The sequence below is a fragment of the Lolium perenne genome, chromosome 5 (assembly GCF_019359855.2).
Source record: "Lolium perenne isolate Kyuss_39 chromosome 5, Kyuss_2.0, whole genome shotgun sequence".
Classification (NCBI taxonomy): domain Eukaryota; kingdom Viridiplantae; phylum Streptophyta; class Magnoliopsida; order Poales; family Poaceae; genus Lolium; species Lolium perenne.
This window is the reverse complement of record NC_067248.2, coordinates 148,856,625-148,869,695: the sequence shown is the minus strand read 5'-3', so window position 1 is coordinate 148,869,695 and position 13,071 is coordinate 148,856,625. Positions and strand designations below refer to the sequence as shown.

General features: G+C 43.5%; 1 long non-coding RNA gene across 1 annotated transcript; it reads left to right on the top strand.

The window, feature by feature from the left end:
• The first annotated feature begins 1,064 nt into the window (after positions 1-1,064).
• Positions 1,065-4,647, top strand: LOC139831041 (uncharacterized). The gene is made up of 3 exons (XR_011745094.1): positions 1,065-1,638; positions 3,216-3,275; positions 4,437-4,647. It is a non-coding gene; the product is annotated as an uncharacterized lncRNA (long non-coding RNA).
• The last annotated feature ends 8,424 nt before the right edge of the window (positions 4,648-13,071 follow it).

Sequence of the window (13,071 nt, the reverse complement as noted above, 5' to 3'; positions counted from 1 at the left end):
TTGTGGTATTGAATATGTACTTATGCACTTTATCTCTTATTAAGTTGCTTGTTGTGCGATAACCATGTTCCTGGGGACGCCATCAACTACTCTTTGTTGAATATCATGTGAGTTGCTATGCATGTCCGTCTTGTCTGAAGTAAGGGAGATTTACCGCTAGAATGGTTAGTGTAACATCCCAAAATTTTCCTAATTTTGGAATGTTAAATTATTAAATTGAGTTGATTGAATTGTTTGACTTTGATTGGAATTATGAATGAAAAGAGATTTTGATAACTTGTTTGAATTTTATTTTTCAACCTTGCTTTAAAATATATTTTTTATACGAGTGGATTAACATGACTATCCAAATTGTTTTCATTTTTGTTTCAACCACTTGGTTTCTTCAGTTTGAACTAAAAATAACTACCCAACCATACTGAATGTATGAAGAGAGGGAATAAAATGACTTTCCCAAATTATGTTGGATTAATACTTGATATGCCCGTTTGATTATTAATTGAATTCTTGGATCTTTCCAAATATTTTCCAATGTTCCACGAGAGGAAATAATATGACATTTCCAATTAAAAATAAAGTTTTGGAGAAGCTTCTGTTCGGTGTTATTTGGATCTAAGTAACATTCTGTATTTTGGAAAAATCAAAGAGAGATGATAATATGACTTCATCATGATTAATGTTGGATTTACTTTATATTTTAAATCTCATTTAAAAATGAATTATTTTGTATTTCGTGTATGTTTGAATTGATTGAGTGATTGAAACTAAAACTCACCTAAATTAGTAAAAAAAAAAATGCACAAGTAGCTATATAGCCAAAGTGTATAAAATATTTTTGTATATTTTATTTCAGGCGGAAAAGGGATTTCCCTATGCCCAATTTACTTTTCGGTTTTTAAGATTTAATTAAATAGTTATCTCTAGAGTTTTTCCTAAATAAAAAAAAAGAAAAAGAAAAAAAGAAAATGGAAGAGATAGACACACGTACGTGAACTGAACGGCCAGGCCAACCACGACCAGATACACGAGCGACCGTGCACATCGCTCCAGGCTCCAGCCAATTGATGGCCTCCCGTTCAAATTTTTTTTTATTACATGGACCCACCTGTCATCATCTTCCTGGAGACCATATCCAGTACGAGTTCATCCTGTAACTAATCAATCCCGGGAAGACATCTTGATTCGGCCGATTTCGTTGCCCCTACTCCACGAAAACCCCTCTATATAATCCCCCGCAGCAACCTCTATCGCTTTTTGAAAAAGCACAAACTCTAAACCACCCGAGAGCTCAAACCGATCTCGCCGGAGTTCCGCCGCTGCGAACTGGAGCCGACGTTCGAGGACCTCCGTGCCTCCCCTTTTCTCTCTAACCTTTCTAGATCGTCGACCGCATCCTTCTCACATCTTTTTCCCTAGCGCAGAACCACGAAAACAAGCGGCCGGGAACGCCGGAGCTTCGCCGGAGACGGAGGAATTCAGCCACGAACCACCGTCGTTCGGGACTAGAAGAACTGCTGACGAAGACGGGAAGAGATCGTATCGTCGAGCCGCACCTCGCCATCACGTTCGTAGAGCCCGGAGGCCAGGTCGCCAACCACGTCCGACCGCCGTGTCCGTCTTCTTCGTCGTCCACCACCGGTAACGCCACGGCCCTTCCAGCACAAAGCAGCGATTGTGTTTTATAACTAATCTGGAATCAACCTATCATACCGTGCCACGTTTCCATTAGTTTTTATTTTCTGCTCGCGCTTGTAGTTGATCGATTGATCAGATTCTGGTTGAACGTGCTAGCTCATGTCAGATTTCTAAAATTCATAACTATAAATCTAGAGCTCCGATTTAGTCAATTCTTTTTGCGTGGGTTTCCTAATTAAATCCTCTATCCACTGGTACTAGATTTTCTTTTTTTTGCGAATAGGACACTGGCATTAAAAGAAACACCGAACAGTACAAAGCAGCTCAAGAAAAACGAAAATTACAACGAGATCCTTGAGAAGCCCTTCATCTTCAACCTCCAGACCGTGTCGACGGCGCGCCGCCGCTGCCGCTCCTCCCTGAGCTAGCCTGACGTTGTTGATTGCGGACGGGAAGTCGCCGAACGGGTCGAAAAGACCACATCCGTCCCGGAGACGAAGAAGTAGGATGAACTTCCGATGAAGCTCCTTGACGATCCGAAGATCCCCACAGCCAGACGAAAACCTCGAAGACCACACCATACCCACAAGCTTCTCAACGTAGCCGTCGAGATGGGGTTGAAGCCGGGGAAATATTATTGCACGAGGCGCCGCCACCACCACCTGAGCGCCGCCCCTACAAACAGAAGCCCTAAAGACGGGAAACGAAGCTCCCAAAACTGGGAAACGGAGCCCTCCCGCCGACGAGGGCCACGATCTGCCCCACCTCCATGGCCCGAGGGCCACAGAGGCGGCCAGATCGGAGGCAGCCGCCGACGGGAGGCAAATAACCCTAATCGCCTGAGCCCTGAGGTCACGCGCGAAGAGGTATCTGTTGAGATTGCGAGGCCCACGGTTTTTTGGTACTAGATTTTCTAATTATAGATTTGTTTGAATCTGCAAGTAAAATCTGTTTTCAAATATCGTTTTGGCTACTTCATAAATCTGTGAGTTTCATTTGAATTAAATTCGTTGCGTTAGTTTTTATTTTGTTTTACCAATTAAGTTGAGATCGAATCGGATCACTTCGCGCAACATTGGAGCTGCGGCCGCCATGACGTCAACCAAAGCATGAAGACTTCACAGACAGGAGCATCTGGAGTCGTCAATGTAGATTCAATGGAGCACGTTCAATCGCGACAAGTTCTAAATCTCGAAAAAGTAAATCTTTGGAAAATTATAAATAAATAACCGTAACTATGTTTTGGTCGATTCTTTTTGCGTTAGTTTTATAATTTTAATATCTACACTTTGGCGTTACAATTTTGAACTTGTGAGTAATTAATCTGCATGGTTAAATTTTGGAAGTCTTAACCTTAATTTGAACATATTGAGTTATATAAATCATATTAAATTAATTCCTTTTGCAAATTGATCCTTATGAACATATCTAAACTTTGGACCAACAATAACTACTGTAACACGAAATAAATATGTAATTTAATATTTTTTTGCATTTTCCTTTATTTTACATGATTATGTGTTTTGTTGGCTCTTTATTTGCAATGGTTGTTTATTGCGTGTAATTTTTCTATGCGTTAGATTTATTCGGAGTGCGAGAGAAAGTTCACAACGAAGAAATCATCATCAAATATTACTAAGGCAAGTTACACCTTTGTTCAAATTTTTGTCCCAAGTTTTTCTATGCATGTCTTTTTCCTTCAAATGAATAGTATGCATGTGTAGGATGTTTTGGTAGATTTCTTGGTAAATATTTTACAAGTTCGCGTGCTATTTTGTAGATTGCCATGAGTAGAAATATTACTTAGAAATATTTCCACTTGATATGATGGCCATAGGAATCCCTAATTTTTTCTAAGTGCTATGCTTATGCTACGTAAATATCAAAAGGGGTTCGAAACAAGAAAATTTTCTAAGTACTTGAGCTCTGTTTATGAGCGCAACTTTTCTCCCAAAATTCTCCTTCAAAATAAAACTAAGTTTTCTTCTGGGCGGAATGGTTTTGACGGGACAACGAGTGGAGATTGGTGGAGGACTGCCGCCCAGGATCAAAGAAGTCTGCCATGTTCCAGATGTCAGAAGCTTCCAGTGCAACCACAATACAATATGGGCTCTGTCTTGGCTAAGTACTTAGTGGGAAACCTCGCCTGGGTACCGCCATTGGGAGGAATTTTGGGCACGGGCGGATCCGGAAGGTAGAGGGGCTACTAAGGAAAAGCTTCGTCGTGACCTCGTCCTGGCCTTAATGAGGATGAGGAATTTTGGCAAAAAGACTTGGTTGTGAATTGTGGGTAAAGAGCGCAACCTCTCGAGAGTGTTAACCTGATCGATCAGCCGTGTCCACGGTAAAAGGACAATTTGAGCATCTGAAGGATGGAGCCTCTGAAGGATTTCCTCTCTCTTTTCAAAGAAGTTTTCAAAACCCTATGGCGTGTGTAATATCGTTCATAGGTGGGTTTTTGGGGCCTTGGTGCGTAATATCCAAGTGCTCGGGACTTGGTGTGTAATATCCAAGTGTTTGGGACTTGGTGCGTCATATCCAAGTGTTAGGTTGATTTGGACACTTGGTGTGTAATATCCATGTGCTCCACTCGGCCAATATTATTTATCAAAAATTTGCAAAGTAGGGTAAAAGATTTTCTCTCTTTACTAAGTAAACAATTTGGCTTTACGCAAATAAAATCTGAAGCCTCCTCTTGTCTGCCTTCCATGTAGATGTAGTCAATTTTCCCCTTCTTGGTGTAATTTGCCATACATTCAAAGTATTGACCACTCTCGTGGCTGCAACCTTTCATGTTGCAGGTTATTGGACGACTTGTGAGAATGCGTAGGTCGCGAGTCTACACTCAACCAGCCTGTGGCATTGATGGGACTCCAAAGATGTTATTTCGTTTTCCGTTGTATTGAGCTAGCCTTTGGCTATGCAAGTTGTAATTATTTGTACTCTGGATTATTTCGAATCGTGTAACAAAGACTTGTGTTTTACATGATAATTCATCGACTGTGAGTGCTAGCTAATGATCCAGGGACTAGCATGTTTAATCACAGGGACTTTGGATCCTACCAGATCCGGGGTCGTTACAGTTAGAGCATGCATAATGTTAGAGAAGAACATTGGGCCGCTAACTAAAGCCATGATCCATGGTGGAAGTTTCAGTTTTGGACAAATATCCTCAATCTCATATGAGAAAATTAATAATTGTTGAATGCTTAAGCATTAAAGAGGAGTCCATTATCTGTTGTCTATGTTGTCCCGGTATGGATGTCTAAGTTGAGAATAATCAATAGCGAGAAATCCGATGCGAGCTTTCTCCTTAGACCTTTGTACAGGTGGCATAGAGGTACCCCTTTGTGACACTTGGTTAAAACATATGCATTGCGATGATAATCCAGGTAATCCGAGCTAATTACGACAAGGTGCGGGCACTATTAGTATACTATGCATGAGGCTTGCAACTTGTAGGATATAATTTACATAACACATATGTTTTATTACTACCGTTGACAAAATTGTTTCTTGTTTTCAAAACCAAAGCTCTAGCACAAATATAGCAATCAATGCTTCCCTCTGCGAAGGGCCTTTCTTTTACTTTTATTGTTGAGTCAGTTCACCTATTTCTCTCCATCTCAAGAAGCAAACACTTGTGTGAACTGTGCATTGATTCCTACATACTTGCATATTGCATTTATTATATTACTTTGCATTGACAACTATCCATGAGATATACATGTTACAAGTTGAAAGCAACCGCTGAAACTTAATCTTCCGTTGTGGTGCTTCAATGCCTTTACTTTGAATTATTGCTTTATGAGTTAACTCTTATGTAAGACTTATTGATGCTTGTCTTGAAAGTACTATTCATGAAAAGTCTTTGCTATATGATTTATTTGTTTACTCATGTCATTTACCATTGTTTTGATCGCTGCATTCATTACATGTGTTTACAATAGTATGATCAAGGTTATGATGGCATGTCACTCCAGAAATTATCTTTGTTATCGTTTACCTGCTCGGGACGAGCAGAAACTAAGCTTGGGGATGCTGATACGTCTCCGACGTATCGATAATTTCTTATGTTCCATGCCACATTATTGATGATATCTACATGTTTTATGCATACTTTATGTCATATTTATGCGTTTTCCGGAACTAACCTATTGACGAGATGCCGAAGGGCTAGTTGTTGTTTTCTGCTGTTTTTGGTTTCAGAAATCCTAGTAAGGAAATATTCTCGGAATCGGACGAAATCAACGCTCAGCATCTTAGAATCCCCGGAAGCATCCAGAACACCCGAGAGAGGCCAGAGGGGGGCCACAGGCCCACCAGATGGTAGGCCGGCGCGGCCTGGTGGTGGCCCGCGCCCCCCTAGCGTGTCGTCGCCTCGTTGACCTTCTGACGCCGCCTCTTCGCCTATAAGAAGCCCCTCGACCTAAAACCTCGAGACGGAAAAGCCACGGTACGAGAAACCATCCAGAGCCGCCGCCATCGCGAAGCCAAGATCTGGGGGACAGGAGTCTCTGTTCCGGCACGCCGCCGGGACGGGGAAGTGCCCCCGGAAGGCTTCTCCATCGACACCGCTGCCATCTCCACCGCCATCTTCATCACCGCTGCTGTCTCCCATGAGGAGGGAGTAGTTCTCCATCGAGGCTAAGGGTTGTACCGGTAGCTACGTGGTTCATCTCTCTTCCTATGTACTTCAATACAATAATCTCATGAGCTGCCTTACATGATTGAGATTCATATGATGATGCTTGTAATCTAGATGTCAGTATGCTAGTCAAGTGGATTTTACTTATGTGATCTCCGGAGACTCCTTGTCCCATGTGTGTAAAGGTGACAGTGTGTGCACCGTGTGGGTCTCTTAGGCTATATTTCACAAAATACTTATTTACTGTTATGAATGGCATAGTGAAGTGCTTATTTATATCTCTTTATGATTGCAATGTGTTTTGTATCACAACTTATCTGTGTGCTACTCTAGTGATGTTATTAAAGTAGTTTATTCCTCCTGCACGGTGTAATGGTGACAGTGTGTGCATCGTGTTAGTACTTGGCGTAGGCTATGATTGTGATCCCTTGTAGATTATGAAGTTAACTATTGCTATGATGGTATTGATGTGATCTATGCCTCCTTTCGTAGCGTGAAGGTGACAGTGTGCATGCTATGTTAGTACTTGGTTTGGTTATGTTGATCTGTCATGCACTCTAAGGTTATTTAAATATGAACATCGAATATTGTGGAGCTTGTTAACTCCGGCATTGAGGGTTCGTGTAATCCTACACAGTTAGTGGTGTTCATCATCCAACAAGAGAGTGTAGAGTCTAGCATCTATCTATTTATTCTGTTATGTGGTCAATGTTGAGAGTGTCCACTAGTGAAAGTATGATCCCTAGGCCTTGTTTCCTAAATACTGCTATCGCTGCTTGTTTACTGTTCTACTGCATCTGTACTGTCCGCAATATTACCACCATCAACCACACGCCAGTCCTGGATAGCAAAGCACTTTTCTGGTGCCGTTACTACTGCTCATATACATTCATACCACCTGTATTTCACTATCTCTTCGCCGAACTAGTGCACCTATTAGGTGTGTTGGGGACACAAGAGACTTCTTGCTTTGTGGTTGCAGGGTTGCATGAGAGGGATATCTTTGACCTCTTCCTCCCTGAGATCGATAAACCTTGGGTGATCCACTTAAGGGAAACTTGCCGCTGTTCTACAAACCTCTGCTCTTGGAGGCCCAACACTGTCTACAAGAATAGAAGCTCCCGTAGACATCAGTAGCTATGTGGTTAATATCTCTCCTATGTACTTCAATACAATGATCTCATGAGCTGCCTTACATGATTGAGATTCATATGAGTTTTGTATCACTCTCCTGCACGGTGTAATGGTGATAGTGTGTGCATCGTGTAGTACTTGGCGTAGGTTATGATTGTAATCTCTTGTAGATTATGAAGTTAATTATTGCTATGATAGTATTGATGTGATCTATTCCTCCTTCATAGTGTGATGGTGATAGTGTGCATGCTATGTTAGTACTTGGTTTAGTTGTGTTGATCTATCGTGCACTCTAAGGTTATTTAAACATGAATATCGAATATTGTGGAGCTTGTTAACTCCGGCATTGAGGGTTTGTGTAATCCTACACAATTAGTGGTGTTCATCATCCAACAAGAGAGTGTAGAGTATAGCATTTATCTATTCTGTTATGTGATCAATGTTGAGAGTGTCCACTAGCGAAAGTATAATCCCTAGGCCTTGTTCCCAAATACTGAAATCGCTGCTTGTTTACTGTTTTACTGCATCTGTACTGCCTGCAATATTACCACCATCAACCACACGCCAGTTGTAGCATCAAGCTATTTTCTGGTGCCGTTACTCCTACTCATATACATTCATACCACCTGTATTTCACTATCTCTTTGCCGAACTAGTGCACCTATACATCTGACAAGTGTATTAGGTGTGTTGGGGACACAAGAGACTTCTTGCTTTGTGGTTGCAGGGTTGCTTGAGAGGGATATCTTTGACCTCTTCCTCCCTGAGTTCGATAAACCTTGGGTGATCCACTTAAGGGAAAACTTGCTGCTGTTCTACAAACCTCTGCTCTTGGAGGCCCAACACTGTCTACAGGAAAAGAAGCGTGAGTAGACATCAAAGGCCAAACAACTCCGAGAGCATTATGAGGCCAAGATAAGGGAAGCTGATAAGATCCAGTGGGAAGCCATTGGCCCCCGCAAGATCACCTTCGCAACCCCCTCCAATCTACAGCCACTCACAACTCCAAAGGAGAACATGTAGAAGGCTGCGGAGATCCTGAACAAGAAGAATGAGGAAATCGACATCAAGTACCTCTGCACGCTCGTCGCTTCAGCGGTACAGCAGCAGAGCAAGGCATACACTTCGCGCAAGCTGGAATCTAACCCAGATCTTTGCATATCCACTGCGCAAAAGGAGGCCTCAAAAAGCAAAAACCGCGACGATGAATCGCGCACCGGATCTTCGGAGCACAGAAGGAGAACCAGAGAACAACCAAATCCAATCCCTATACGGTCAAAGACACCTCCGTCAGATCCGAGGAAGGGAAAGGATGCGATGTACACTGGCAGAGATAAGTACCGAAATCCATCACCTCCGCCCAACGGGTACCCGCGTCCTCCACCTCCTCGCCGCCGTAGTCCAGCCGGAAACCCCAGGCCCCACGGGCCTGGTGGAATCAATATCCGCGACAACGTGGCCCCTCAGAGGAACATGACCAGAGAGCGTACGCCGGAGCCGCGTCGGAGTAGGAACGATGAGCGCGACCCGGAGCCTCGCAGAAGCCGGAACGACGAAGGCGACCACCACCACCATGCAGGTAGCCATCGAAGATGGAGTCAGCACCGCGAAGGAAGAGGAGAATCTGAAGGTGGAAGCAAGAGGTCGTATCGGCCCCCTCGCAGATCTCACTCCCCACCACCCAGCTGTGGAGGCGGAAGTAGAGCCGGAGGCGACGGCCGGAGATCTCACTCGCGCTCAAAATCCCCCCGCAATGGCTTGCGTGATGCGCGGGAACGTCTCAACGAGTACAGATCTGACTACATTGGCCCAAAGTTCTTCGGCAGGATGATTCGAGAGGAACCAAAGCCAAGGATGAACCTCAAGCTACCTGGAAATCTGAAGAACTATGATGGTACGGAAAGGCCGGATACCTGGATCGAGGATTACTACAATGCAGTAACCTTCACCGGAGGAACCCCTAATATCGCATGCCGCATGCTTCAGCTGTACCTTGTGTTGGAGATATGCCCAAGAGGCAATAATAAAAGTGGTTATTATATATATCTTTATGTTTATGATAAATGTTTATATACCATGCTATAATTGTATTAACCGAAACATTGATACATGTGTGATATGTAAACAACAAAGAGTCCCTAGTATGCCTCTTAACTAGCTTGTTGATTAATGGATGATTAGTTTCATAATCATGAACATTGGATGTTATTAATAACAAGGTTATATCATTGTATGAATGATGTAATGGACACACCCAATTAAGCGTAGCATAATATCACGTCATTAATATTTGCTATAAGCTTTCGATACATAGTTACCTAGTCCTTTCGACCATGAGATCATATAAATCACTTATACCAGAAAGGTACTTTGATTACATCAAACGCCACTGCGTAAATGGGTGGTTATAAAGGTGGGATTAAGTATCCGGAAAGTATGAGTTGAGGCATATGGATCAACAGTGGAATTTGTCCATCCCGATGACGGATAGATATACTCTGGGCCCTCTCGGTGGAATTTCGTCTAATGTCTTGCAAGCATATGAATAAGTTCATAAGAGACCACATACCACGGTACAAGTAAAGAGTACTTGTCAGGAGACGAGGTTGAACAAGGTATAGAGTGATACCGATGATCAAACCTCGGACAAGTAAAATATCGCGTGACAAAGGGAATTGGTATCGTATGTGAATGGTTCATTCGATCACTAAGTCATCGTTGAATATGTGGGAGCCATTATGGATCTCTAGATCCCGCTATTGGTTATTGGTCGGAGAGAGTTCTCAACCATGTCCACATAGTTCGCGAACCGTAGGGTGACACACTTAAGGTTTGATGTTGTAATAGTAGAACTTGAATATGGAATGGAGTTCGAAGTATTGTTCTAAGTCTCGGATGGGATCCCGGACATCACGAGGAGTTCCGGAATGGTCCGGAGAATAAGATTCATATATAGGAAGTCATTTTATAAGATTTAAAAATGATCCGGTGAATTTATGGAAGGTTCTAGAAGGTTCTAGAAAAGTCCAGAAGAATTCACTTTGGAAGGCGGAGTCCCGGTGGGACTCCACCACCCATGTCCGGCCAACCCTAGATGGGGGAGTCCAAGGTAGACTCCACCAAGGGGGCCGGCCACCCCCCCTCATGGAAGGGTGGGAATCCCACTTGAGGTGGGAGTCCCACCTTGGGTAGGTTTCCCTAAACATGGAAGGTTTTGGGTTGGGGTATTATTCGAAGACTTGTAGTCCAACACTTGGGGGTTCCACCTATATAATGAGGAGCAAGGGGAGGGGGCCGGCCACACCAAAGCCATTGTGGCCGCACCCCCTCATAGTGGCCGGCCACCTCCCCCTCTCCCACACCCTAGCCGCCCCCCTCTCCTCCACCTCTCCCGCAACGCTTAGCGAAGCTCCACCGGAGATCTCCATCGCCACCGCCAACACGCCGTCGTGCTGCCGGATTCAAGGAGGAGCTACTACTTCCTCTGCCCGCTGGAACGGGGAGAAGGACGTCGTCTTCATCAACACCGAACGTGTGACCGAGTACGGAGGTGCTGCCCGATTGTGGCACCGTCAAGATCTTCTACGCGCTTTTGCAAGCGGCAAGTGATTGTCTACCGCAGCAACAAGAGCCTCATCTTGTAGGCTTTGGAAATCTTCAAGGGTGAGTCTTGATCATCCCCTCGTTGCTCCCATCTTCTAGATTGCATCTTGGCTTGGATTGCGTTCTCGCGGTAGGAATTTTTTTGTTTTCTATGCAACAAATCCCTAAAGTGGTATCAGAGCCGTGTCTATGCATAGATGGTTGCACGAGTAGAACACAATGGTTTTGTGGGCGTTGATGCTTTTGTTGTCTTTAGTTTGAGTACTTTGCATCTTTGTGGCATAGTGGGATGAAGCGGCTCGGGCTAACTTTACATGACCGCGTTCATGAGATTTGCTCCACGCTTGACATGCAACTTGTATTGCATAAGTGGCTTTGCGGGTGTCTGTCTCTCCTACTATAGTGAAGATTCAATTTACTCTTCTATTGACAACACTAGTATCACCGTTGTGGTTCATGTTCGTAGGTAGATTAGATCTCTCTCGAAAACCCTAAACCACGTAAAATATGCAAACCAAATTAGAGACGTCTAACTTGTTTTTGCAGCGTCTGGTGATGTGATATGGCCATAATGTGATGATGAATATGTATGAGATGATCATTATTGTATTGTGACAACCGGCAGGAGCCTTATGGTTGTCTTTAAATTTCATGTTCAGTAGTATTTCAAAGTAGTTGTAATAGTTGCTACATGAGGTGAACAACCATGAAGACGGCGCCATGGACCTTGACGCTACGCCGACGATGATGGAGATCATGCCCGTTGATGATGGAGATCATGTCCGTGCTTTGGAGATGAAGATCAAAGGTGCAAAGACAAAAGGGCCATATCATATCACATATGAACTACATGTGATGTTAATCCTTTTATGCATCTTATTTTGCTTAGATCGCGACGGTAGCATTATAAGATGATCCCTCTCACTAAAATATCAAGATAATAAAGTGTTCATCCTTAGTATCACCGTTGCCAAGACTTGTCGTTTCGAAGCATCTCGTGATGATCGGGTGTGAAAGAATCAACAAGTGCATACAACGGGTGCAAGCCAGTTTTGCACATGCGGATACTAAGGTGGCCTTGACGAGCCTACCATGTACAGACATGGTCTCGGAACACGTGATACCGAAAGGTAGAGCATGAATCATATGCTTGATATGATGAACACTTTGAGTGTTCGCCATTGAAATTACATCTTGTCTCGTGATGATCGGACTTAGGTGTGGTGGATTTGGTTCGTGTGATCACTAAGCCAATTCGAGGGATATTATTTTGAGTGGGAGTTCACCTAGTTTTTAATTATGTTGAATTAAAATTTGAACTCAATTTGTCATAAACTTAGTCTAAACTATTGCAAATATATGTTGTAGATATGGCGTCCCCAATCAATTTTAACCAGTTCCTAGAGAAAGAAAAGCTTAAGAGCAACGGTAGCAACTTCACCGACTGGTTCCGTCATGTGAGGATCTTCCTCGCTGGTGGAAACCTGCAATATGTGCTTGATGCACCGCTAGGTGACCCTCCTGCAGAAACTGAAACCGATGAAGTAAAGAATGTTTACGCAACTCGGAAAGCTCAGTACTCTCAAGTTCAGTGTGCCATCCTGTGCAGTCTGGAAGCCGATCTTCAAAAACGTTTTGAGCACCACGATCCTCATGAGTTGGTCAATGAGCTGAAAGCTATATTTGAAACTCATGCGGCCGTGGAATGCTATGAAGCATCGAAACACTTCTTCAGCTGCATGATGGAAGAAGGCAACTCCGTTAGTGAGCACATGCTCGTCATGACCGGGCATGCGAAAAAACTCAGTGACTTGGGAATAGTGATTCCTAACAGACTGGGGATTAATCGTGTCCTTCAATCACTGCCACCTAGTTACAAGAACTTTGTGATGAACTACAACATGCAGAACATGAACAAAGAGTTACCTGAACTCTTTGGCATGCTAAAAGATGCTGAGATTGAGATCAAGAAAGAGAACCAAGTGTTGATGGTCAACAAGACCACCAGTTTCAAGAAACAGGGCAAGTCTAAGGGAAAATTCAAGAAGGGT